This window comes from Atractosteus spatula, chromosome 23 (genome assembly GCF_055471065.1).
Source record: "Atractosteus spatula isolate fAtrSpa1 chromosome 23, fAtrSpa1.hap1, whole genome shotgun sequence".
In the NCBI taxonomy this organism is placed as follows: Eukaryota; Metazoa; Chordata; class Actinopteri; order Semionotiformes; family Lepisosteidae; genus Atractosteus; species Atractosteus spatula.
In genome coordinates this window covers 6,931,425-6,958,656 of record NC_142728.1, presented here as the reverse complement: position 1 = coordinate 6,958,656, position 27,232 = coordinate 6,931,425, and the positions used below count along the sequence as shown (strand labels likewise).

The following is a 27,232-nucleotide window of genomic DNA, read 5'->3' as shown; positions in this document are numbered from 1 at the left end:
GTTGATTAATGCATTCTCGCTAGCAATCGCTATTCGTCCTCGTTCAGGGGTGGTAGTTCTTATTCGTATTAGTTAGGTTGTGCCGCCTTCTAAGTTTTACGGTTTTTCGTATTTTCATTTATTTCTTCCAATAATCTATCGCCATTCACACTCGTGCTGCACCCCAGCGACATGAATAAACTTACAATTTATCAACAGAGAGAAAAAAAAAACTTAAGAAGGACCCCCCCACACCCCTTTCCTCTCCCATTCACTTATGTGATTCAGTCCCACCCCCTTGCCGTCTAACATAACCATCCTCTTTTAACACAAACTGCAATCTCAGTACCTCCCCCTAGTCTCTGTCCTTTTTCGCGTTCACTCTATCCACGCGGATTCATTTCCACCTTCCTTGTGATCTACCCTGTACTTCTTACACCCTGGTCGCGTATAGCGTTATCCTCCTCCTGCTCGTCTCGCTTTAAAACAAATAGGATATTTTTTTTTCTTTCCCCACTGGTATCTCTCTCTCTCTTTACCGATGCCTACAACCTAATCAGACAGAAGAGGATTTTTCTCTCTTGAGCATGAGAAGGACTGCCAAATCTTCCGCAATCCAGCATCAAAGATCGGGCTCCCAGCATGAGTACTGGATACACAGACTCCAGCACCAGAAGTTTTCCTCCAACAGAATAAAACATCGGGGACTACAGATCCCAGTCATAGAGGAGAATCAATTTTAGGTAAGCCGCCTATGTTTTAAACGGTACAGAGGTGACATTTAGCCGAGGAAGTGGATTCTAAATAGCTCTGCTCCAGAAGGCTGTGCAGTCCTAGCAAAAATCCGATCATTTTGGGAAGAAGGGCACAGTGGCTGGCATATTAGTTGGCACGTTTTGTCGTGGTTGTGCCTTCTGTTTTGCATGTGTATGAGCAGTTGGAATCCTTAACTAGTTTTGAAAATATATGACCGAATGCAGAGCATTTATCTCACGCCTTTTGTAAAGCACAAAATTGTTATACACATTTTTAAAGCATTTTTTTTAGATTTGATCATTGTAGATCACTACGCACCGAAAAAGGGGCTCAGAGCGATCACCAGTTCGGGCGCATCGCATTCCCTGAGAGCAGTCCGGATCTGTTAACAGTCCGTGCACGGTCTCCTCTTATTGAATACGAAGGGAAGAAACATCTCTGGGAGCTTTCAAAATTGCCCTTGTGCTCTTACACAAACAGACTCTCGGTTTCAGAATAACACGGCATGAAATTGGGTTATGCAGAATTATCATTGAAGCATTTTATTCCAGTTTAATTTTACTTTAGTCGGTCGAGTAGCTCTTTTTCTTTGAACTGATGCGAGTGAATTTGGGTTATGGATGCTGATCCAGTTTGTCGTTTCTCTTTTTTATGAACATTTCAACCAGCGTTCTTTGGTGTGTGAATTCGTTTCGGATAATGATACAAACACAACTGAGACAATGATACTTCTATATCCCTTTTGCAATAGGATACAGAAAGCTGGACTCAATTTGCTGACTATATAAATCCCGTTACTGTGCCTGTTGAAGTGCGAGGGCTAGATCCAGCCCTGAATACTGAATTAGCCTTCAGGGTAAAGAAAAGGTGGCGAGTTCATTTCACATGTGCCAGTGTCTTTTTAACAGTAGTCTAATGACAACCAGCCCGTATGTAACTACTGCACCAGAGGATACATTCTTTCTCGAACGAAAACATTTGGAGTAAATGTCTTTGAAAGAAAATCAGTGGAAACGGAGTCTACTGTCCTGTCCTGCAGTTGTGCGTTTTGGACTAGGCATTTGATAGCATGTTTGATGAGCGGTACGATCACATGTGATGCACTGGCTAATTCTAATTGAAGTATAATTTAGGTTAGATCTCGGCACGTCCTTATAGAACACTCTTCACTCATTAACCGTCACGACCTTTTGCCGGGCGGTCCAACCAGTGGCAATGGTTGACAACTTCCAAACCGAGGTCATTACGCGGTGTTAAACCAGTTATTTAATTACGATTCCTACGTGTCTGACCTTGATACAATTAAAAAATAACACGTTTATTCACATTAAAGGTCAAAAAGTATTACGCCACATATATTTTTCAAAAGTGTAAGACATTAAATATATTAGTGAGTAAAACAAGTGTATTGTAATAGTAGTTTAATTGTTTTAATGCTATGTTTCATTTTCAGTGAAAGTGAACCAAGTATTAATTTTATGAACATGTATATAAAGTGTTTTAAGCGATATTTAAAGCACGCATTCCGTGGTTTTGTTTGAACTGGTATTTCTTTACCATGGCAGTAGGTGGCGCTCATGCTCTTTATTAACAAATTTTGGCTGCATTTTAGGCAGGTTTATATTAGTGCAAGTCAAGGAATTCAAAACTGTGAAATTACTGCTGACAGAAAAACAAGAAATATAACTTCTAGTTCGTGTACTTAAAGTTTGGAGGTATGTAAAATTATTTTAATGGCTTACGTTTCTTTAGAATATCAGTATGAGCTCAGGTGCCTAATTAAATCTTCTTGCTTTGTGTGAAACAGTGAAGTACAGTAGTTGTCATCGTAACACAGATATCTGTAATTGTAATTACTAATACACGAAACTCTTGAGTATTACAAACACGCTTTTTGCGTATGTATGTACTGCGCCTCGTAAAGTAAATTGTGTAATTTAATTATCGTGGAGACTGGAAGTGTACCACTTCTTTTTAAGGATTCTTGTTGAATGCAAAATAAAGTATTATAGCAGCTTATTATAAATACTTTTACTGCCGATCCTGGAAACACATCAATTTCTCTGTGATTTTAGTGTTTAGCCGTGTTAGTAATACGCTTATCAGGTGAACGATGAATATTCAATCTGATTATACAATATATTGTGGTTTGGCACAAGAAAATATCCTTGTGCGAGCGATTAAAGAAAACGCTTATTCCAAATTATTGACTGAACAGGTATTGCACAGGATGTATGAACTCTTTTATTCTGTGGCCTATTCTGGATAGTTTTGTTTTGTCACTATCACATGTTTGCAATAACTTAAACCCTATTTTGCGAGTTCCTGATTAAAATGTAGTTGTAACCACCTGCACGCGAGTGCTGTTTTACAGGGGATATAAAGCAACTGAAAACTGAAATATACAGTATACCGCACATCTGGATGGAGACAAAAGGCTTACAGTAGTCTTCTCGTTTCAAATCTCTCAAAGGCTACAATTGTATTGCTCTACTCATCTTTGCAGCTTCACGAAGTTATCCACAGGCGTTGACAGATGGGTGAAATTCAAATTGCGTTTCAAAAAAGGGCACACAAGGAGAGTGTTTCAAAATACTCGGTTATTTTATAATTGCATATAATGGCACATAAAGGCATGCCTTGGGATAGACTCATGTTTCTTTCATTTCTGCAGGATAAATGACACAATCTTTTTCTGCTTACAGTCAGTGTTATCCAGACTGTTGTCAGTTGTACATCTAGATCTCATTTTAGCCATTTGGCAAGACGGTAGAGACTATAAACGACTTAATGGATAATTCCATTTACTCTTAGATACAGTTAAGGACACATTTGTCTACGTGAACTATACTACAATAAATGTGCTGGTACCGAGCAGTGCGTCTCGATCACGATCTATTTCGGAGCGCTGTTCTGAGATATTTTAATTTTTTGTTTTGTATCTACGCAGATCTTTTTAAAAATGAAGTATTTTGAAAATATTGTAACATCTCGTTGAATGCATTGACATTTGTGTGTAAGTCTGAAATTTGTTAGATTTATAATAGCTTTCTCACAGTGTCTTGTGATGTAGTATATCAAGTCTGAGAGACTGATGAATATGCGAGAACGCACACTGCAACCGGAGTACTGAAATACATTTGACCTCTCCTGGTATTTATTAGCATTCCAGGTATCATGTAAATTTAGTATTGTACAGTTTGGACTAGTAATGCATTATGTGAGGGAAAGCAGTTTGTTATTTTCACATTACAAGACTGGTATGCTTCTTAATAACGCTATAATAAATATCAAGAGGATAATATTAAAGAAGCCTAGAAAAAAATATCTGTGTGTTCTCAAGAGTCCATCTTCTCAAGCAGATACAGGCAAATTACTGAAAAGACAACAATGCCTCTGAAAAACAGTGACCATGATTTCAAAGATTATCTCATAGTTTGTGAGTCAAGGCTGAAAAAATCTTAATGAATTTTTATGAAAGGTTGGATCCAATGTGATGAATTTGCCTGATAGATCATGGTGTCTGGATCACAAAGACAAATAAAGGGCTTGTTTTTTAAAGCAATATGTACTACACTGACTCTTTCAAGGGGATTCAAAGACACACTTGGGGAGTACAAGTCTTTGCAGTGCCTAGACAAGAATACGAGTTACTGCATTTGCAAAGAATGAGAAAGTTGTCTGGCTTTCCTTAGAGAGCAACAACTGAAACTTTCTTTACAATATGGTGAATTCAGCAGCCTGGAGCATGGTCATTGTTTGAATTTACAGTACCTGTTTTACTCTTTTTAAGAGTTCTGTAGCCAAAAGTTAAAGTCTGTTTCAAAGCACTTGTAAGACAAAAGCCAATGTTACACTAAAAATAAATGTTTTGCAAAAAATAAAGAATCCATGATAACCTGTCTTTCATGCCGTAAGTACCTAAACATTAAATCAGCAAACTAAAATATTGTTATTCTTAGTATCTACAGCTATATTGTATTAATAAAAGTTTTTTAATAGTACTGGATATACAGTATCGTGTATAACGGCAGTGTTCTTCAGAAAGCCAGTTTAATTATAATTTGGGAAGAGAAAAGCATATAGAAACACTGGCAGCAGTGGGTTTCTAATGAAGCTTCAGTTAAGCAAATTGATTTATAAATGAGTATTCTATGCTTCCAAAATGAAAAGACACAAGAATCAATAATTGATTTTTTAGATAGCTAAATACATCTATATGTTGATTGTAAAGGGAGACATTTAATGCATGTTTATTTAAATTATATGTCTGTTGCCTTTGTTTAATAAGAAAGAGTACAAATATCCAAAAGGGGCATATGATACTCAAGCTGCTTGGACTTGAACCTCACCTTGTTAATTTAACAAGGATTTTGTATATATATAGGAGTGGTGGCTCTGTGGCTAAGGATCTGTGCCTGTGGCTGGAAGGTTGCTGGTTCAAATCCCGTGGCCGGCACAGGAATCCTACTCTGTTGGGCCCTTGAGCAAGGCCCTTAACCCTAACTGCTCCAGGGGCACTGTACAATGGCTGACCCTGTGCTCTGACCCCAAGCTTCTCTCTCTGTGTCTGTGTGTCTCATGGAGAGCAAGTTGGGGTATGTGAAAAGACAAATTCCTAATGCAAGAAATTGTATATGGCCAATAAAGTGATCTTATCTTATGTTTGATTATTTGTAGAACAACCTCCACTGTTTCAGGAGCTGGTGAATTGAAAGGCACAATAAAGTTTTACAAGCAAACCCTGCAAAAGATGGAATTTCAGGTTGTAAAACTGCACAGTTGACACAAGTGAGTTGCAGCCATAACTATTCCAAAAAACATTAAAACATCCCCTGGGGCTGCTGTCTGCCCTTTCTAATTATAACATAAAACATGGAGGAGTCTAACAGCACAGTTATTTGTCTTTTCCAGTTTTGATGACTTTCTAAATTATTAAAGAAAGAATCAAATACATTCTTACTAAGTAGCATGTATTTATGTATTTCCCTGGTCACAAAAGCTATTTTTCTGTTTTTATTGTTCAGTGCACGTTTATCCAACTTTATTTTCAGAAACCATAAATGAAACAAAACATCTTCTTTCTTCACTGTCTCTGGGAATCTCTGTGTAAGATGTACAGTTTGGAGGCCGTTGTCCCAGCTAGGGGCTCAACAAAAAATCTAGGGACAAAAACAAAAAAAATGTGTTTTTTTCCCCCCACAAACAGGAGGAGCTATTGAAGTTTAAGTCTGATGAAAGGGAACAAGGAAAATTCCTCAGTTTAAATTGATTTAAAATAAAGGGGTGTCTACTTTCCATACATGTAGATTCAGTTACATTAGTTTTAAAATGCATGCTTTCTGTTAAAAAATGGAAACCAGTACAGTACAGTTCATTACACTGGAATGACTGTGTACTTTCTACAATTGGCAAAGTCAACCAAGTAAGTTGCCTGAGTGGTACTCACTGGATTCTGTCTGCAATTGCTATTATTATTTATAGATAAATGTCAATAGACAAAGGAGCCATACAGGAGAGACGGTAGCTGTTGGCTTGAATCCATGACTGGTAGCTTTTCTCACAGCCCATGTAAGTGCCAGGAGGTTGAAAAAGCTTTATAAGAAATCACAATGTTCTCACACATGCACTCCTGCACAATAAAATAACAGTTCCTCGGGAGAAACACAGTACTATGTCTGGGAAGGGAGAATGCTGACTATTTCAGAATAGTTTGTCTTTATGTTCTTGTTCTATTGAATCCCTTGAACCTATTTTTTTCAGTAAAAATAAATGGGAAGAGCTTGCAATTCATTTTGCCCTTCAAAAGATAAAAAAAAGGAATAGCAGCCTATGTTTAATATCACAGCCATGGACTTCAGATAACTCTTTAAATGCTGTTTTTCTACCTTGTGAAATCTCCCCATTAAAATGTTTGCATTCTGAATCACTTATGTGACTTGTGGTTCAAGAGTTCACCCTTCAACACAACTGATCAAACGTGCTTCTCCTTAGGAAAGCATGCTCCTGTAATTATCCATACAGGTGTCTTAGTGACAATGTGACCCATGACCCATGATTTATCTGTGTTTCTCTGAGTTCATGCAAGTTTGAAACACCTCAAGCCTCAAAGGCTGTGTGTCAAAGACATACTTTTGTGATTTCTTTCATGTGTTGCTATGGGATAAAATAGAACAACACCTGTTTACATGGTATCCAGTGCTGTTCTTGAGGTTGGGCAGCAATGTCATATACAGTATAGGCAGAATTCATAGGAACATACAGTAGTAGAGCTGCGATTTTCTATCTCAGGAAGATTCTCAGACTCATGGTATTTAACTTGTCCAGTACAGCTACAGACTTATGTTTTGCATGCATCTTAACAATATTTTTCTAACCTTTACTTTGTATAGGAATTATTGTTTGTTAACCTGCACATCTGTTGGAAAATGCTCTCCTTTATTTATTGAATAAGTATTCATCCTAGCAAGAGGTAATCAAGCTTTTCCAGGGAATTGACTCATTTAAGATGCACGGTGTCAATATTTATGTGTTCAGCTTCATTCCATCTTTTCAAACCACTACATCTTAGTGGTACAGCTTACGGTGGGAAAAGGAATACTCCTGTTTAAACCACAGTATCATAAAGTAAACACATGAGGTAAAGAGTCATAAACTAATGCCCATTTTCACCTCATCACATAAGAAGGGAAAATAATAATAATAAATAATTTGGTATTTCTTTATTGTGTCTCTTTCTGGATATATTGCTTTTATAAGCAGTAATAAACAGGGCAAAGGACAATTGTTTGGTTTGCAGTGTTAATTACAATGGAATAAGGAGAATTCTTTTTGCAAGACATCTAATTACAGAATAAAGTGTTCCGGCAACACCATGGCTTGTTCAATAACAAATCCAGTAAGATTTAGGCAGACCCTTTTTTATAGAAAAATGTACAATAGGTATACATGCAGTAAATATAATGTTATATTGTAAGACTATGTAGTCTGACAATATAGTTCTGTAGTTTATAGAACAAAGATGCAATATGATGTGTCATTATATATAATGAATGTATGATGTGTAAGTCCATAAAATATCCATGCATAGTATGCATAGTATTTTGTTGTTGAACTTTTTGGAATTAAAGAAATGTATTTATATAACTTTGCCATATCTAGAATGCAGGTAGAGAATGACCTGAAATTCATATTGTCTGAGGATTTGGTTGCCTACACACCTCCATGTAAGACAACAGTCATCTATTGTGTTGCTGTCATGAATCTACTCAGCTATGCAGTTGCTGAAGTCTGTGACTGACATTTCTCCGCATATGGTCATCCTGCAGATGGTGAACCTGGATAGGTATTTGTGCAGACATAGCAAAGTCTTGGGTCAGTAATGAGCAGTATATCCATTTAGCTGTGTGGGTAAGGATTCATTCTAGATAATTGCATTGTCAGACTGTTTGGCACTTATGTCATCCCTAAAGAATGGTAGAAATTGCCTTTTAACATCTCAAAATGCTATTGTGATGCCCCCTGGCAAGATACGTGTGTGTGCTAGAGCAGCGATGACATTCCTGGTTTACGAACACATATGTCAATGCTAAACACTAAAAACCAATAGGTCAATGCTAAAAACCAAAATATATATCTAAACACGTATATCAACACAAGTGCAAACACAGTATGTAGAAAGTGTTAGTCCTTTGTAATGTACATCTCTGGAGGTTGGAGGGAATGTATACAGTAGCTTATATATTTTGACTTATAAAACAGACTGGCTAACATGTTGAGTTAATAGCCATCTGCTATTTAGAAATACACAAGAGACTTTAATGAGAAAAATCTCCTCCTTCAAGTAAAATGTGTTTTAACAGTTTGAAATGATTCTTGCTCTATGTAATTTTTATTTGTCACTGTCCGTTTTCAGCAGTGTCCTATACGCTACTCTGTTAATGTCTTAGATATTTTGCATCAATCTAGTCTTTTCACTGAATTTTCTTCATTCTTTATACAAAAACACAATTCTTTAGAGATTCATAGAAATATCAACTATTTTGTTTAAAGATAACTGTTAATCGTGATAAGATGTGTATTTTGTAGTACAAAAAATATAACTTTAGCTTCAAAGGTATACAGTATAGAGAGGAGCAAATCATGTTAATTTAACAATGAGCCAATTACATTTGATTCATTTGATGATCATGATATGATTAATTATGATCAGAGTAAATTAAAGTTGTTAAACAAAAAGCCTGTTTTTTTGCGAATGTCATTTTGGTTCAGCCAAGACCAGCGCTCATTTTTACTGGAACTTCGTACCCATATTCACAGATGCAGTAAGGTGTGAACATCACCAGGATTACATCTGTATCTGCACGTTTACAACCCATTCTACCATATATGGAGTGTCATGTTTGGTGAATTGATTGTTCTGAAATTAAGTGATTTTTTTTTTTTACTGATAATATGTTAATATTTGCCTCTCTGAAAATATTGGAACCAAAGCCAATTGTTGTGTTCTTATTGTCTTTCTCTTATTGGTCAATTGTCAACATCTCCCCAGAAAATTTGTTCTCTCCAGAATATTAATAAAATAACTGATGGTGCTTTGAGCATTGTGTTGTTTCTTCTGTTAGTTTTGATCAAAGGAGGGATACAGAGAAATGTTAACAATAGCGGCACAGATTAAATGCATTACTATGAGCTCTTACCAGAAGTTATTTATATACTTTAAAATAATATGTAAAAATATACACATCACACATGCGTCATGCAGTATATACCGCTTTTCAAAGTTCCTAGAAGATGGCAGTGAGACACAAAGTTCAGTTTTTGCCCTTTTATAGTACAGTCCATAGTATTTCATAGTATTACTTAATTATTATTAATCAGTATGACTTTACTTTTTGTTTTATGCTGATGCCCTCAAGCTATTAATTCCAGTTAATCCCATCATTCCTCTGCTTGACTGCTTATTAAAACTAAGGCTAAGGAACCCATCACCTGTGTTCTTTGCTGGTTGCATGGGCTTCTGGTCTCTTTTCACATTGATTACAAAATTATTTTAGTGACTTATGGCTCAGCTCACCCTATTGTTTGGACATGATCTCTCTTTACAAAATGCTGGACTCTACAGGGTATGATTTTAAACTGCAGGTAACAGGTCTTTTAGCTGCCAGGTCCTTTTTATGAGGCTTTCTTGTTTAGCAGAGAGTGAATATATTTTTGTAATGAAGTCCTGGCTTAAGACATACTTGTTTGATCTGACATTTGACCTTATAAAGTGCCTTGAGAACAAATCTGACTAAAGGTTCTATACAGTGCTTATATAAGAAGAGATAATTATCAGGGAATGGGGTTGCAGTATATTCAGTCAGTAAGTCATTTGGGAGAGTACAAATACAGAACAAGAATACACTGTACTTCCAAAGCTTCTTTTCATTTGTAAATCTTTTGCTGCCTTCAAAGACTTGATCACTACAGCACTGTTAGTTCTTTTTCTCTCCCTCAGCCATCTCTGTGCTGCCACCAGAACACAAGCCCTTGTGCTCACTCTCCTGACTGGCATTAACCTTCATGACTCAGATAGACCTTTCAGCCTCTCACTTTCAGCCAAGGGCAGACGAGGGTGCATCATATTTTTATGTTTTTATTTTTTATTCCCGAAGAGACTCGTGCCTTTGCACTGACTTAAGAACAAGGACTTGTGTATTAAATCCATTCCCACAATTACATGCAAAGCAAAATGCAAAGCAGCAACAATTCAAGGACTAGAGTCTTGAGTATGTGACCATGTGTGTTTCCCTACACAGTAGTGATCTCCTTTCCTTTTTTTATTCCTCATCTCCCAATAATTTTTTTTTCCTGAAAGGCTGAATCCACATTTTCTTTATACTCAGAAAAAAAGGAAAAACGTGTGATTTCCAACAGCAGCTGCTCAGACTTACCTTATGTCTAAAAATCATCAGTATTTATTGTTTATATTGCTCTTCCAAACTTTTAAACACTAAGGTTCAGCTATCCCAAAGACTATACCGTATACTGTATATCTACTCTCAGAGATAAGCTCCTGACCTTGGACTTAAAATGGAGGAGTATGTAGTTCCGTTGCTTTTCAGCTTCATGTAAACTGCACTTCAAAGTGGCTTCTGAACTAAGAAGCCTAAAACCTGACTTTGTCATTAAAGCCCTGTTCACCAACAGACAGGGATTTAATAAACAGCAGGCTCTGCAGTTAGAACATACAACGTGTGGCATGCCTTAAAATGTACCCAGAGCCTGCTGGGAATTAGAATGAGATTTGACCAGGCTAAGGTTTCAGCTGATTGGTTGGCTTAACAGTTATTAACAAGATTCATTTCTCTGTCTCCTTATAGCTGCTGCTTTTCACTGAAATGTACCCACTGTAATCTCATCATACACGATCATGCAACTGAGACCAGCCTGTTACAGCTGTTGAGTTTTAGCCAGTTTATTTCTGGTAGTGGTGATGGGGGTTTTGGGAACTACTGACACTCCACAAATTATTCTAGGTAATACTTTCGGTTCCAAATCGAAACCCAGGGAATACAGTACATTGGAGTCTCTTTTCCTACTGTATTGTAAAAATGTTCCTCTTTCATAACCACAAACCTTTACATTGACAGGAAAGGTTTGCGAGTGAAGTCAGGCATTAGCTCATTGGTTAAAAATAATTACTTTTTTACAATTACTTGTTTCTTGTCTTCATTAGTATAGACTGATGGTTTTTCAGGATAGTAATCTATTTTTTTAATAATTGTATTTTTCTTTAATTACTACATTTGTGAGGAGCTTTTCCATATTTAAGTTGTGAAACAGCAAAGATGGGAGACATTTTGTACTGTATCTCTTGCATCCCAAAATTAAAATACAATTTTCATTGTTATGTGAATCAATTCTTGTGCAATTCAAAAGTACAATAACTTCAAGTTAAATAATTTGTTTTTTGATGCTTGTTTCTTGTCTTAACTTTGATTTTGTAGATTGATGTTTAGTTGGTAAGTGATGAGGATGTTATCCAGCCATCTACATGACTCAAGTATCTCTTTAATAAAAAAAAAACATGTAGTCTCTCAGCCCTTTTGTAAAGAAATATAAATCCATGCGTATAAATACAGGCAATTTCTGAATTGCTTATGTGTTGGTCTTTGATCTCAAGTGTAAAAGAATTGTTTGTAAATGTATTTTAGATGAAATTCCTAAAGTACTGCAGTACTTTGAAAATATTCTTAAATATCATACCTTAATAAAAATGTTTTAGAGCATGGCTTCCAGTGTTTGTCTCAGTCCTGCCACATTAAGGCTTAGAAGTTGAGTGATGACAACATGAAATAATGTCAGATTCATCTTCCCTGCTGTGATGAAGAGGAACAGAAAGCTTTAAAAAAAAATCAGTAGCCCCTGGTGCCTATCCTGTTAGGCATTATGCAATATTGTAGTGGTGAATTTGCATGCATGATTTGTGCAAACCCATGGACTGTAGGCAAGTGTCAGTGTTTTTGTTATGCTGATGGTGTAGAAGATGCATTCTTATCTGACCTTTCTCCTTGTGTACTAGTCCGGTGTACTTGGCATGCAGCACAGACTGTGTTTAGTCAGACACAAAGGGAAAAAAATATCAATCGCTAATAACACCCATCACACATGTTAAAGAGAATATGGGGTATACTACTACTTTTAATTTTGGGTGCTGTTAATCTTTAGTGAGGGGGCTGCATGGAGTAATGCAAAGAAGTAGGATAGGATGCATAACAAGAATGTTATGGGTTCAAATCCTAATGACGACACTGTATTATCCTTGAGTAAAACAATTCACCTCAGTTACTCCACGCATATAGCTTTATAAGTGGACTTTAAGGCACTATTTACTCTCAGTCCACAAAGCACTAAGAAACAGAACTGTGTATATGCTGTTTAGGTCTGTAAAATAACCATCTAACCAGTCTCTTTGCTCCTTCTGTCTAAAGACAGAAATATTTGTTTCTACGTTTACAACACCAACCTTCACCAGTAAATACAGTGTTCTGAAAATAGATGGGAGGAATTATGGAATTACCATCTGTTAATGTAAAACTTGGCTAACTGTCACAATCGTCGAGCCAGTGTCCATCCAGATAGATCCACCCCTCTATTTTCATTCTACTGGCCCTGGTGAGGGTTGCAGACACAGCTGAAACGTCCTCTGAAAAACTGAACATCATCATAATATACTCTCTTTCATTTATTCAACATCAGTGCGAGCGGCTGTGTGGCATCTGATGGAGGACTAACACAGCTCGCAGTGGCAGCACTGACATCCAGCCAGAGGAAAACTCCTTGGCCCACTTTTACCTACATAGCCTTATTGGCGCCTGGCCAGTTGTGCATCCCCCCTTCGGCAATCTTGGTTGCATCATACTCGGCTAATAATAATGCCCAGAGAACATGGGGCATCTTTCATGATGGCTATAGTGCCTAATAAAGTTTTTTGTTTATGAACATGAATATTAGCAGTCAAATATAAAGTAGTTGTTTTTTTGGTCAAAATGACAAAAATCCCCACATCAGGTGCTGTCACATTTTTATATTTCAGACTCTTCGCACCTCAGCCCTTTGCACTGAGACAGAGACATGGACCTGTCTTTGTATTCAATGACTGACTTAATTGTATTCAAGCCCTCTTCAAGGGGTCTGGTCTCATTCTGACACATGTTTTTCTTACATATATAATTAGTGTATCTCCCAGTCACTTACAGTATATGAGGGGTAGAGAACTTAACTGGGTGCTCCTTAATCCTAAATAGACTGCAGTTTGAGGAAATGTTTTTATTTTCTAAAAAGATCACAGACCAGTTAATCCATTTAAAAAATTCATCTATCCAACACCATAGATTCCTGATGTATTGATTCCAGTTCTCTGTCACAGACGTACTCAGGGTTTGATTGACACCTCTTTCCATATGTTCTTGGCATTCATTAGTCATTAATAGTTCAGGTGGGTAGCTGCATCGGCATGCGTAGGCTTCAAAAGGAACAAGTAATAGGCTTATTCCATGCTGAAAAAAAGAAGAAAGAAAACACAACGTTTCGGCCGTGGAGCCTTCTCCAGGTGTGAGAAAGACAAGGCAGTAAGCAAAGGTAATGTAGCGGGAGAACAAAGGCTGGTAGAGAGGAGGAGCGAGGGGCGGGAGCAGGGGACAGAAAGAGAGGCCCATCAAGAGGTGTGAAGTCAGAATAGGTGCAGAGAGGTGTGAAATGAAACCTCCAATGAATGGAGAAAATTTAGAAGAAAAATAGTCCGTCGTTAACAGAAGGGGGAAGGTGTGATCCTAGCTGCAGGATAATTTTGGTTTCTGTAGTCTTTCTGACGTATGAGTTCGGAAAACCGTCTTTGAGAACACAGACGGAGAGATTAGAGTGGTCATGGCCATCAGAGGTGAAATGAGAAACAATGGGCTTGGCGAGATCTTTAATCTTCACAGCCCTAACGTGTTCTCTGAAGCGGTCTCCGAGTCTCCTTCCTGTTTCTCCAATGTAGATGGCTGGGCATTTACTGCAAGAGATACAGTAAATAAGGTTGCTGGAGGTACAATATGCCATCTGGGTGATCCCATTAGTCATTAATGTTGATTCTCAAAGAATCCCAAATTGCAGAGTTGGGAGACCCACTTCAACACTGCAGTGTAGCAGCCACCCAGTGGAAGCAGCCTAACTGCACAACAGTTTAATTAACAGGGAACTTTAGGGAGGTCAGATTGTACAAGTCCAGAGTGAAATTTAGCCAGGAAACTGCGATTCTCCACTAGAACATCTAGTAAATCTTATATGGTTATATCCATTTGTCGATATTGTAGAGAGAAGCACAGCTAAATTACATCCTTCAGCTCGGTCTCGGTCTAAGCAGAATTCTTAATGAAATGTATTCAATAGGCTTGCTTTCCTTACTGTTGTCCCTGTTTCTCCTCATTTTTCTTTTGTTTCGATCTCCCTTTTCTTTTTTTTTGGCTTAGAATGTTTTTTGTGACACATTTGCACATTTCCAAAAAGTATCTTTCCTGATAAAATGACTAAGGGATCACAGTAATCGTATTAATCATTTTACAGCTTTTATTTTGCCAGTTGGCTTTGACTAAAGTACCTTACAAAGTTGTGGCATTACTTAAAGTACTTAATGATACAAGTTTTACAATGATTGCAATTAATGTACTTCAGTGGAAAGGTGTTATCCACTGCTGCTTTTGCTATATACTGTATAGGTTTATATACAGTTCCAAAACCAGTTAATCCTGAAAGAAGCAGCTCTTTCTACATACTGTACATTTCCAAAATAGACTTCATTTCAGGCTTAGAGTACTTTTATCTTTGCATCTCATGGAAATATTTTCCTAGGCACAAAGATGGATTCTGAGTATTTTACTAGTGGGAGTCTTAACACCAGAAGGCCGCAGTTTGAATGTGCAGAATTTTAATTTTATAAACGATTTCTGTATTTCATATTGTTGGAAACATAAAATAGTATAACTTTGGAAATCTATCTTGTATAGCGTAAAAGTCTGAGCATTTAAAATACCCTTTTGTTCTTTCAGTACATAAGAAAGTTTTCATTTGTAGAATTTTTTTAAATGAGAAATCTTTATTCTCATAAAATCAATTGATTCAGAATGAAACTCACCTATGTGCTTCCACAAACAGCCCTACAACACCTAATTCATATTAGCAAGACAACTAAATTTTGCAAAAATGTGGTTGTCATTCATTCAATTCAGAATTCATTAGCCACAACACAGAGGATTTTGGCAATGTCCAGAGATGATATTGGAAATAAAAGTTGTGCCTGAAATGAAAATTTACATTACCAATTTTTATGTAATGCTACAGTTAATTAGATGAAAATGAGAACAGTTCTCTGCTTCATTTGGGCAGAATTAATGTCTTATACTGTATGTACTGTGAGTGCAAATGTGTTATTTAGATGAATATGAACCTTTGGATTGACTGATTCATTTATGCTGCTGAAGGGGCTGGTTGTTAGAAAATGCACACTTTGTACTTGTGAGAAACTTTAGAATAGTTTTAATTTTAAGAAGAACTTTAGAGAAAACAGTCTAATGATACAACTGGCTGAAGCAGAGATCTAATATTTTACTACACTTTTGGTATTTTGCTTATGCCCCAGTTGAGTGAAATGGGCATGTTGAGGTGGCATATTGCATGAGGCTAATCTCATCAGGTTAATGTTTCCCTTTGGTCCTTAAGATATCCAATGAGGTGATTTTGTCAATGATCTTGAGGATTTGAATATTCAGTCAGGACTGCTTGTCATGTTCGGTTCCTTTTGTCTGTCAGAGTAAAACATTCCTTTAAACCTAAAAAGATACCTAATATCATTGTTATAATGTTATGACAAAAACTGTACACAGTATTCTTAATGAGGTACAATTTTAAGGTTGCATCCCTCGATTTCAATTCTACACTTTTAACTATGTGTTCTAACATTCTGTTTACTTTTTATTCCTTCCATACTTTTGATGTATCGGCTTCAACGCGTAAATCTAAATTTTGTTAGGTACCTTTTTCAGGTTCAGTGTTTTACATCTTACATTATATATTATTATAATTTATGTTTATGCTTTCTACAGTACCTTTAATCTTCACCTGTCTACATACAGTAAAGCTGTTTGCCAGTTGTCTGTCTTGAATTTCTTCCAAGTCTTATTGAATTCTGGAAAGTTATCAGAAGTGTTCTGAAAAGCAAAATATACCAAAATCTAAATCTGAATGTTTAATATGAAAACAAGATGTAAAGTACGATATGCTCTTTCTATATCCATTACTCGTGTTGCTTGTTCAAAGAAGTTAGAAAGAGTTAAGAGAAAACTACCTTTACCAAATACATGCAGACTGTTCCCTAGAACCTTACTGCCATACAGATGATACTGTAGTTTATTTCTAATTACATTTTTATAACCTTACATGTACTAGAAGTAAGACTTATTGTTCTATAATTACTTGGCTCATTTTTATCACCCTTTTTATGGATGGGTGCTACATTAGCAATTTCCCATTAAGTGAGTATAGATCTCCGTCTTGAGTAATGTTAGAAGTTTTCTTAATTGTCTATGAATAACATCTCTTCTTTCGTTTAGTACAATTAGCAGAATGTCAAGCACTGGAGATCTGTTTGTCTTAAAACATTTTGCTGAAATCTTCCTTCAGTGAAGAAGTGAAATATTAATTAATAATCAGCTACTTCTATTTTTATCATCAAAATATTTCCCATTATTATCACAGAGATATTTCATCCCATTTTTCGCAAAAATCACAATTATATCACTTTCATTGTATTTCTAAAATTATTAGCCCGAGTTTGTAGTACTGTACATTGTATTTATTTTCTTTAACTTCATCCATTTTTTTAACTTAACTAATTTATTTAACCGTTTGGGCGACTGCTGTTTAGCCTTGTCTTTAATTAATCAAAGGATAAATCAGTGTTTTAGAAATGTTTAAACTGTTAGCATCACCATCCATTCTTTATTCATTCCTTATGTTTCCTGTCTTTTTTCTTTAGACTTAATTTACCAAAATGGGCAGTTAGCACACAGGGAGAGAAATATGAGATCTTGATATCACAATGGGCATGCTTACAACAAAACTGAAGTGGCAGCAAGCTGTTATCCTTGTGAATTTAACTTGGACAATGTACTATTATAAAAGGGGGGAGTGTATTCTATTTAATTTTACTATAATCTATAGCTATGATATACTGTATGTATGTGCTACACATATATAATGTTTTATTAGTTAAACCTAAAAGTAACTTATGATCACACTAGATGTTGGTTGATGCGTCTGCTTAACAGACAATTATTTTTAAAAATCATTGACAGAATATTAAACTTATTGAAAGAATGAGACTCTGTATTCAGAATTTGTGTCAAAGTTGAAGAGTCTTATACTGTAGTTAGTTATTTAAGCACTTTTCAAGAATACATTGTTTGCTGATTGAATCAGTCATAATGGAGTGTGTTCATCTCTTTTAGAACAGGACATTCTCATTAACCTTTCTCAAATGTGATCCCAAATCTCACCCCTCAAGGGCTAGTAGATTTTCTTAGTCAATTTAATTGGCTTGCATCTGCTTGATTGAGATTTAATGGGGGCAATTTAACACTTCTTCATGGCTTCTAAGATGTTGAATGCTTAGGGAGACCTAGAAACACTTTTAGGCTATGAATCCTAAGGATGAAGATTTGGGGGTTCTTATCTTGACTTTGCAGTTTGTAACCCTCTCTCGTCATTGGAAAAAGTAAAGGAAAATGTAATCTAATTTTTCTCAGACATGTATTTACCTATTTTCCAAAATACAAACTGTTATGATCAATTTAATAGTTTTAAGTTCCGCTTTATGAGAAGTGGTGAATTATACAAACACTTGTAGGGGTTTTAAATAATGTTCAATACTGTACTCTGCAGACTCAATTTTGAGAATCTGAAGTATTGTTCCATGTTGTGAAAAAAAACAGAGGATGGAGAAAAAAATTACTTAAATGAGGAAAACGATATTTCTGTGTTCTTTAATGTGCCATAGTGTATTTTTTAAAAAATCACTATGATGGTTGTGTTGTTTATGATGTGCACTTATTACCAACAACAACTGCTGCTGGGACACAGAATCAATGCCAACTAAAATTGCTGGAATTCTAATTCAAATGCCTTTTGATAATATTAAACAGCTACAATTTTTCCTGCCTAAATTTTGTGGAAAGCCTATAAGAAGTGTTGGTTTTCCAAATTATAATCCAGTCTAAGTGCATTGTATAATTAGATGATATTGGAATACATTTCAAAAACATCAGCAATTAATATTAATGCACTAAAGGCCTGGCCATGACTCCATTTGAAATGCACAAACTTAGTCTTGTTATTTGATCATGCATCTAAGACGTTTCCGTGGCTTCTTATGATTAACACAACTGTGGACCTAAGGGTGTCAGAGCAATTCTTCTTAATTACAGCAGAAAGAAAAAGCATGTTTTAACTGCCTTCAAGTTACTTTGCAGGATAATTGAGGGCAAAGAAAATACAACATACTTGTCTGACTTTTATCACCACCCAGCACGTGATTGCGGCATTTCTGTGATTAAGGAGCACAACGCTGAAGAGTCTCTGGATGCGAGAGGTCTGGCATTTTCTTTATTAATGATTACCCTTTGGAGCTATCCATTCTGACGCCCACATGAACGATTTCTCTGCTTTAGGAAATGAAATGATAGAGAAGGAGAAATCCACCATCCAAGCATCAGAACCTAAAGACTTAAACCATTAATAGATGAATCTTAATGATTAATATGGTTAGACAAAGTAGAGTAGCTAGTAAGTGTGGTCTAGTCAGATTAAAAAAGAAAGAATTATTACTCATTTATGCAACCACTCAGAGATTCTACCATTTCATCTCCATTTTTATAATGCCCTTAACTTGTATAGAGAACCAACAGAATATCTCGGGTCTCTCGTTCAGATATTGCACTGTGTGAATACCAGCTGGACATTTTGTTTGTTAGGCAGGCAGCTCCCTAAGTATCAACTTGTTTTTGCATCTCCACAGTCTCATTGCTAACCTTACTTGTGACTGCTGCAGAAAAGCCTTTTGTTTTTTTAATTCAATCGGTATCCTTGTTTATTTACATCTTCACCCTTGTCTGTTATTCATTAATATGAATGAAATAAAAATGGTCTAGGTTTTGGGCCAAATGACATTTTAACTGACACTCTAAGTGACAGTTTATTGTGCATGTCACATTATAGGCTTATGATTCCCCAGGGAGTTTCAATTGGGAGTGTAGGCACAGTTGACGAAGGAAAGAAAGTTGCTTTGTATTGAATTTTAATAAGCTTTTCCCATTTGTTTCTGGTATACAAATAAAGGTTTGCCTTTAAGCTTTCAGTTTCCAATTGCTTTACACAATTTTGGCTTCGCATACAAAGTCAATTTCAGGAGACAGTTTGTAGGCTTTCAAAGCTTGATAAAAGTACATTAACTTAGATCTCAAAGAACATTGGTGGCTTGATAAGACAAAACAAGTCAACAATTTGGATTTCTAAACTAAATTAAATGCCAATGTAAAAATATATAGAAAGAAAGGCATTCAAAAACTTGTTTAATAAATTGAAGCTGTTACAATGTTTAGGGATGTTTAGAAGAAATCAGCTTCTTAAAATCTAATTAATGATAACAATTTAACTTATTAAAATGAAAAAACTGAAAAGATAAATGGGTGTAACCTACTATAGGTGATATTTCTAAAGCTCAATTTATCTTTAAACAATTACCTCTCATGAGGAGTCAGTAAGTGATATCAACAGTTAACTTCCAGCGTTTTCTCAGTTGTTTTTTAGTGGATAGGGGAATGCCATTGCAGGGAGGGTCACAACTGGCTTATCACACACTGCCAAGTTCAGCTTGGCCTACAGGTAAAGCAACAGGAGCTTGTTTGTGGTGTACCAGTGTTACAGGAGCATACTTGAGGGATCTTTACTGTGTTTGGATGAAAGGGATAATTGTAAGTTGTCAAGAGGTTTTCTTTCCTGCTTCTTCTTAAGAAGGTTCAAATGAGTCTCCTTTGGCACTGAAAAAGTGTACAGTATATTACACATTGTCCTTTTGGAAAATATACTTGGAGCTTACTCAAATTAAAGAAAGACATTCCATTGTGTAATGTCTGAGATTCTAAGCACTGTGGTTGGAATTTTTCAATATAAAAGTTCCTCCGCAGACGTCGATTATTTCCCAGTGCTAAACCATACATTTCGGCTTATCTCTTTCCTACATGATTTTATTGCTCATTTTCCATTGCTATGACAATTTACTATACTCCACAAGCTTGTGGCTTGCTCTAGCTTGATAGAACATTGCTCAAACTTAGCTTTTGTCATTGCTTGTAATTCAACAGCGGTAATATTAGACCATAGGGAGAACAAACACAAGACGAAAGCCAATAATTTCTGGGACATTTCGCCTTCAAGAGGGGGATTATCCAGTCTGAATCTCAGCAAACCCAAAACTATGCAATTGAGAATTCCAGAATGCTGGACAACAAAACTGATTCTGTTGACCACAAACAGAGGGAGAAGAAAACTATTCATAAAGTATGATAAACAGGAGACTTTGGAAATCTACTAAAAACAGGAGATTTTGAAGTGAAGGAAGTACAAAGCAGACTGACTCAAACCTAAGTCATGAGTGCAATTTGAAAATGGCAAACTATCCTTGATAGATGGCAAAGATTTGTTTAGGTTTGAATCCCTAAAATCTATCCAGCCACAAAAAAACATACTAAAATTAGAATAAGTAGCAAAATTTTCATTTAAAAGAATTCATTCTTTGTCCATGACATTTAAAAAATATTGAGTTTTTATAGACTAAAAACAATACAGGTACTACTAAAGGCATAAATGATCTTACTTTCTCTGTGGGCAAACATTATTCAAAGTGTGCAGGTGATCCACACACTATGGAGTAGGCAGTTTGCCCAGTGGGTGAATCAGGTCTGACACCTTTACAACACCGTTATCTCCGTTACATTAATCAAGAAAAAAAAACTATAATGTAACAATAGGTAAGTCTATTAAAAAAAATATATGATTTGTTAATTTCACTGAGGCCACTATCTGAGAAGCATGAAACGGGCTTTGTTCAAATATAAGTATATGTAATATATGTAAACAAATATTATTGAATTACTTCCAAAATTAGGACTGACTTGATGATTAAGTGTTTGTCTTCCTGCTGCAGTGCTATTTAAGGCTTTTGTATCATAGTTTTGTAACTTTTTCTAGTTTAGTTATAAACTAGAAAACTTACAATTCGAGTGCTGCCTGGCAAACACTGAACAACACCCCCCCCACCCCCCCCAGGTTTAGAGACGGAAATCAGTTTTTTTATAGATTTTAACAGTTATGATGAGTGCATACAAGATGGAACTAGTTAATGATATATTCATCAATATAATTAGACAGGTAATTAAAGGAATTACCTGCCAGGAGGCAGAGACATTTTTAATGTGTTTTGTGTTTAAAAAGTGTAGTCACTCATCTGTTGCTCCACATTCCTTGTACACCTACAGTATGTCCTTTCCTCTGAGTCATCAAAAAAAACTGGAGTTCTCACTTTTCAGTGGGCTGCGTCACCTTGCATCAACATGGAGAACAAAAAGGAATTATGTCAGATCAGTGCAGGTTCTACTGCAGAACACGGCAATTTCATTTTCACCTTCTGTCTAAAGAACTTAAATATGGAGGAAGAAAAGACTTCTTTTTGTGGTTACTTCCAGCTCATGCATTTCATTATGGGTTTATGTGCAGTAACCTGCTATGCAGTATTCTATATCATTTCCCCCTTACTGCTTTTTTATGATTTTGTGTTTTCTTTATTCCTTACAACATTGCAAGATAATAAGCAATAAGACAGGGAACCGTATTAATGGACACTGGTTCACTAAAAAGATTCAGAGCACTGTACAACACAGTTCCTTGCAGCACAGCTTGTGAAACTCATTCCAAAATCAGGTTTCCACTAGAGAGGTCTGGACTCCTAGCAAACTTTGCAGAACAAAATCCTGCAGACAGAACAAGTGCATGTTTGAAAAGAATGAGAAGCCAAAAGACATTAAACCTGGAGCGTTGCTTTATGGGCTTTTGTACCATAAACCACCATTTTGTCAAGAGAACACAACGTTTCGGCCATGGAGCCACACCTGAAGAAGGTTCTCTTTCTTCTTTTTTTCAGCATGGAATAAACCTATTACTTGTTCCTTTGCAGCCTACGCATGCTGACACAGCTACCCACCTGAACTACTACCACCATTTTGTCATGTTATTAAGAGAATAAAAAGGTCACTGAAACAAGACAAGCTGTGGGTCCTTTTTAAATTAAGGGTGTAAGGATGAAAATCAACTGATGTCGTCTACTGGATTTTTCTTAAAGAGCTAAATGGTATTTAACATTACATTCAATTCACAAGCACACTCTGTAACTGATGGTTTAGTGCCATAGCACTCTCTGTCCAGAGCAAGGCTGTTTATTTTTGCCTTAGCCACAATGAATATCAAAGTTAAACAAAATAGAAAAGGCAAATGGAGTCTGCACTTTATGCCCTTGGAATTGTGGAGTTATGTTCTCTGGCAGCCTGCACTGCAAATGTGTACTTTGGAATCCAGGAAATTGACAGCATACGTACCCTTCCGCCTGGTTCAGTTTGTTGGACTTGAGCAGTTACTCGCAATGCATTGTCTCTGACAGGCAAGCCAGGAGCTGAGCCGCTCCACATTGGTTTTAGTTCAGTGAACCACGTGAAGGCACTGCGCATGTCGTTTCACTAAACTAAGCCAATTTTAATGTTACTCTGTGATAGATAAGGGAGGAAAAATACAATTGAAATAATGCACATCATGTAGTTGAAGTGTTGAAGTTTATTCAGCGTAGCTGAAGTGTCTTACAAAACCTTTGTATGGTTTAACAAGCAGAGGTCTTCAATCCAATTTTGGGTTTTGCTGTAGCTGAGCTCCAAGTTACATAATTAAACCTTGAATTGCACAAACCTTCATCTTAGTGATGTATTAACACTTCCAAAAAGAACTATAGATTAAGTCTATAAGAAACTTTCACATGTACTCTTCACTTTCTATCAGTCAAAGCACTGAAAATAGATCTTAAAAAGATCTAATTAAATAAATAGCTGGATTAATTAAGGCTTTTGATTAAGTAACTGAGCACTCAACATGAATGGAAAATCAGCAGACATTGAAGAAATGAGGACCGGGTTTGAAAAACTGTGCTCTACAGCTTAAACAGGCAACCCACTTTCATGATTTACTGCATTACTTTCATTGTTAACAGGACATTTTTGAGTGAAAAATCTTTGTTTATAAAAAAAGATATTGAAAGGAAAACTGCAAGGGACATTCTGAAACGCTCTCTTTACAGATAAAAATGAATGGATACAATCCACAGTATTTTACCATCAGGGAGTGAATGAGATTTTTATAGCTCGTTGTGTTTCTGTTTTTTAAGAGGAAGAAAACAAGTTGTGACATAATCAGAGCAGGTTTCTGAAGTTCAAGGAAGACTTTGTGAGTGAGAGCTGTGGTGCTTTTGGCCAGCTGAGTCAGCGGCTGACACTGATTCAGTTTTAATTTTCCATATGGAGTTTATATATTCAAACAGACAACATCACAGAAGAATGTCTGATCATACTTTCAAAATCATACAAAAATCTAGCTTACTCACATTCGGTTTTGCTAGGTTCTTGTTGATATCTCTAACATGCTGCTATAACTACTCTCTGCATTTTTACCTTTTTAACATAACGGCTTAATAACTCATGTCATATTTAATGCGGTGGATTACAAGTCATCATCATCATCATGAATAATAGTCATGAATGTTAAGTGCACTGAAAAGAGAAATTATTAAGACCCACCTTTTCTAATGATGAGTCGAGAGTAATGTCTTTCAAAAGTGTTCGCCGTGTACTGTGTAAGCATACAGCAAACGTTTATGACCTATTTACAGGCCAATGGTTTCAGTAAAACAAAATCTACTCTTCTTTCATTCCACTGCATGTTTAAATGCATTTTTACTTAAAAAAAAAACATTTTGACACCATTGAGGTTCATTTCCTATACAGGACTGCAAGGTGTTTCTAAAAGAACAATGCAAACAAAATAAACAAAATTGGGAGATTTTATTTTAAATGATCAATTGGGGATTCAGTGAAACAGCAGCTTGAATCTTGACTATTTCTCAGGGTAATTTAGCCAGATTACAGCTCTAAAGATGCAACTGCTTTGTGGTAAGAAGTGTTGTTTAATTGGAGGTCATTTTCAATTAGTTATAGTAGTTCTTGTGATTTTTGGCTAGGCTGACTTTGAGGTGCAAAAATTTCAAATTTCTGGCTTAAGACATGGGGAGAAATGTAGGCTGAGAGCCAGTTTTACTGTACTAACATTAAGAAAGGCAGGGGTAATATTGTACTGTATATGAAGAATTTAGCTTAATTTTGCATTTTGTAAATTTACATCATAATGGCCAATTTAAAATTAAAATTATGTAAGAAGGGTGGAAAGTACATAAGATTGTAGCTCTTGGCAATGTGTAATGTACTGCTGCTGTGATTGTTCAATGAGCGGTTATAACTTCAAGGTGTGACAGCCTGCAGGAAGACAATGTTGCAGATTCAACCATTAATCAAATAAAGTTATCATCTTATACAGTACATTTGCACCAACTATGTTAACAAGAGTCTTTAGCTCTTTCAGGTAGAGTAATACATCTGACTGGGAAAAATAAGAGATGTGCAGTTTGATGATCATTTTAATCTACTGGGCATTTAATTCAAATTTAATCTTGGTTTTCAGCTCTTGCTCAGACATTCAGCTCTTGTAAGATATGTGAAAAAAAACCAATTGAAACAATTCACACAGCAGCAACTGTCTATGCTCAAATACCTATCAGGATTCTATAACCTTGAAAACATGTTTATCATAACCAACACAAGAGTGACCAAAATCACACCTCAATTTGACATCCTCTTCTACATTATCAGTGAGCCAAGAAGTGTGTGTGATAGTTGCTTAAGCAATTTATGGAGTTTCACTACAACATCATACCACATTTAAACAGTTCTGTGGAGAGAAGCTGCAAATCTGTATGAGGCATAACTTACTGTATATGGGGTTAAGCCATTAAAACTGGTCAGAAGCAGAAGGCACTAGTTTTGTTCTTGTGTCTATGACCCTCTAATACTCTTACAAATTCCAGCCTGCTTTATTAATTATGCTGGGAGTTCAGTTTCTTATTTGTTTACCATGTAGGACTTTTTTTTCAAGTTTCCCATAATTATACCATAATGTTTGCGCCATTTGTTTATTTTGGCTTCTTGTGGTTTTCCATTTCTTGTGTTGTGTCTTATCCTTTTGTGCTGTACAATGCTTTTAGTTTCATTCCTCCGTTTACTATACTTCATTCACCTTCAACCATTATGTCCTGTATTATCTGCCAAAAGTAAACACAATAACAGAAAAACATTCTTCTGGTAGTTTATTGTCTCAACAGACTCATGATGGTGATTGCTAGTAAGGTTAAAGACGAGGATTTGGTCTGTATCTGAAACTTTGTGAATCATGTGCTGTGCCTGTACTACCCTATTCCCAACTCTCCTATTCATGACAAGACCCCTGACTCGAGTAATTAATGAAGGTTGTGAACAGATTAAATTGAAATTACTTAGTTATTGAGCTGTAAAATAGGTAATTTCCATATCCGAGCCGTATTGGGTTATCAGGCCAGAGATTACCCTGATTACCATTGCCATATTCCATTACAGAGTATGTTATAATACACTATTATACTGTTTATTAATGTAATATATACATACAGTATATTACTGAAGAGAAAATATATACTGTATTGACTGGTTGACAAAATAAACTGGGAATAATCCATCTTTAGTAGAGGGGATCACGTAGTTAACGGGTTCAACAGCGAACTTATTTTCATTTTTATAAATAGATGGTTGGGCTCCAAAAACCAGGTTGCTTTCTAACTGGTGATGGTGAATCATAGAATTTCAAACAGTTAATATAGTCGCTGTGCTGTTGAGGTAAGTTGAAGTTGTGCCTTTGACCATTAGCACTGTTTGAAAGTGGAGGGGTGTTAATTCCAGTGTCCTGGCTAAATTCCACCAAAGAGTTCTCACTTTTCCTCCTAATCTACTGATTATTGAGGCTGTTGGTACTCAAAAACTGGTGCCAATAACCCAGTTTTTGATTTAAGTCAATTTATATCTGTATATAAAATGCTTTGAGATCCTTTGGGATGAAAAACACTATACAAGGAAGGAAGTATGATTCAAACATTATTCAAATGACAATTTACAATGAAGAGGGAAGAATTGTATGCTATTTCCATTTTCATATGTTATAAGTAGTTCCAAAAAAGAGCATTGCTTTCACTTCTGTTATTTTTTGTGAAAGGCACAATGGTTTTTTTTGCATGTTTGTAACAGGTTTTACATTTTGCTTTTAACTGCTTTATTTTATTAATATGGTCACTGTGTGGGTTAATTATCACAACTGCTGTTTGAACTCATCATCCTTCCTGGAGTATTGGCTCCTGCTAACATCACCTGTAATCAACTTGATATCCCCTATTTCCAATTGCACTGTGGCCTTGGGTTTGCAGTGAATTTGTCAGAGCTCAAATTGATTTCTGTCCAAACGGATATGGGATGCACAATAATAGATCACAGAGGCACAGGTAAATTGGAACAATAACTCAACCCATTAGTGCATTAGTGTGTATTTTAAGTCTCCAATTGATCTGCCTCTTGATTGGTACTGTATAGGTGAAGGCATTTCATTACTGAACTGCTGTGCTGAGCCATGGATTCAGGAGGTCAGAGCTGCAGTTCTAAATAATGCACAACAAATAGGTATAAATCAGGCTGGG

General features: G+C 36.1%; 1 protein-coding gene across 1 annotated transcript in view; it reads left to right on the top strand.

Annotated features, from left to right (window-relative positions):
* The first annotated feature begins 330 nt into the window (after positions 1-330).
* The window catches only part of brinp1 (BMP/retinoic acid inducible neural specific 1), a 121,197-nt gene continuing 94,295 nt past the window's right edge, over positions 331-27,232 (top strand). Inside the window, exon 1 of the mRNA XM_088940623.1 lies at positions 331-722. The gene's annotated coding sequence lies outside the window, so the exon portion shown is untranslated. The remainder of the gene's footprint in view (positions 723-27,232) is intronic.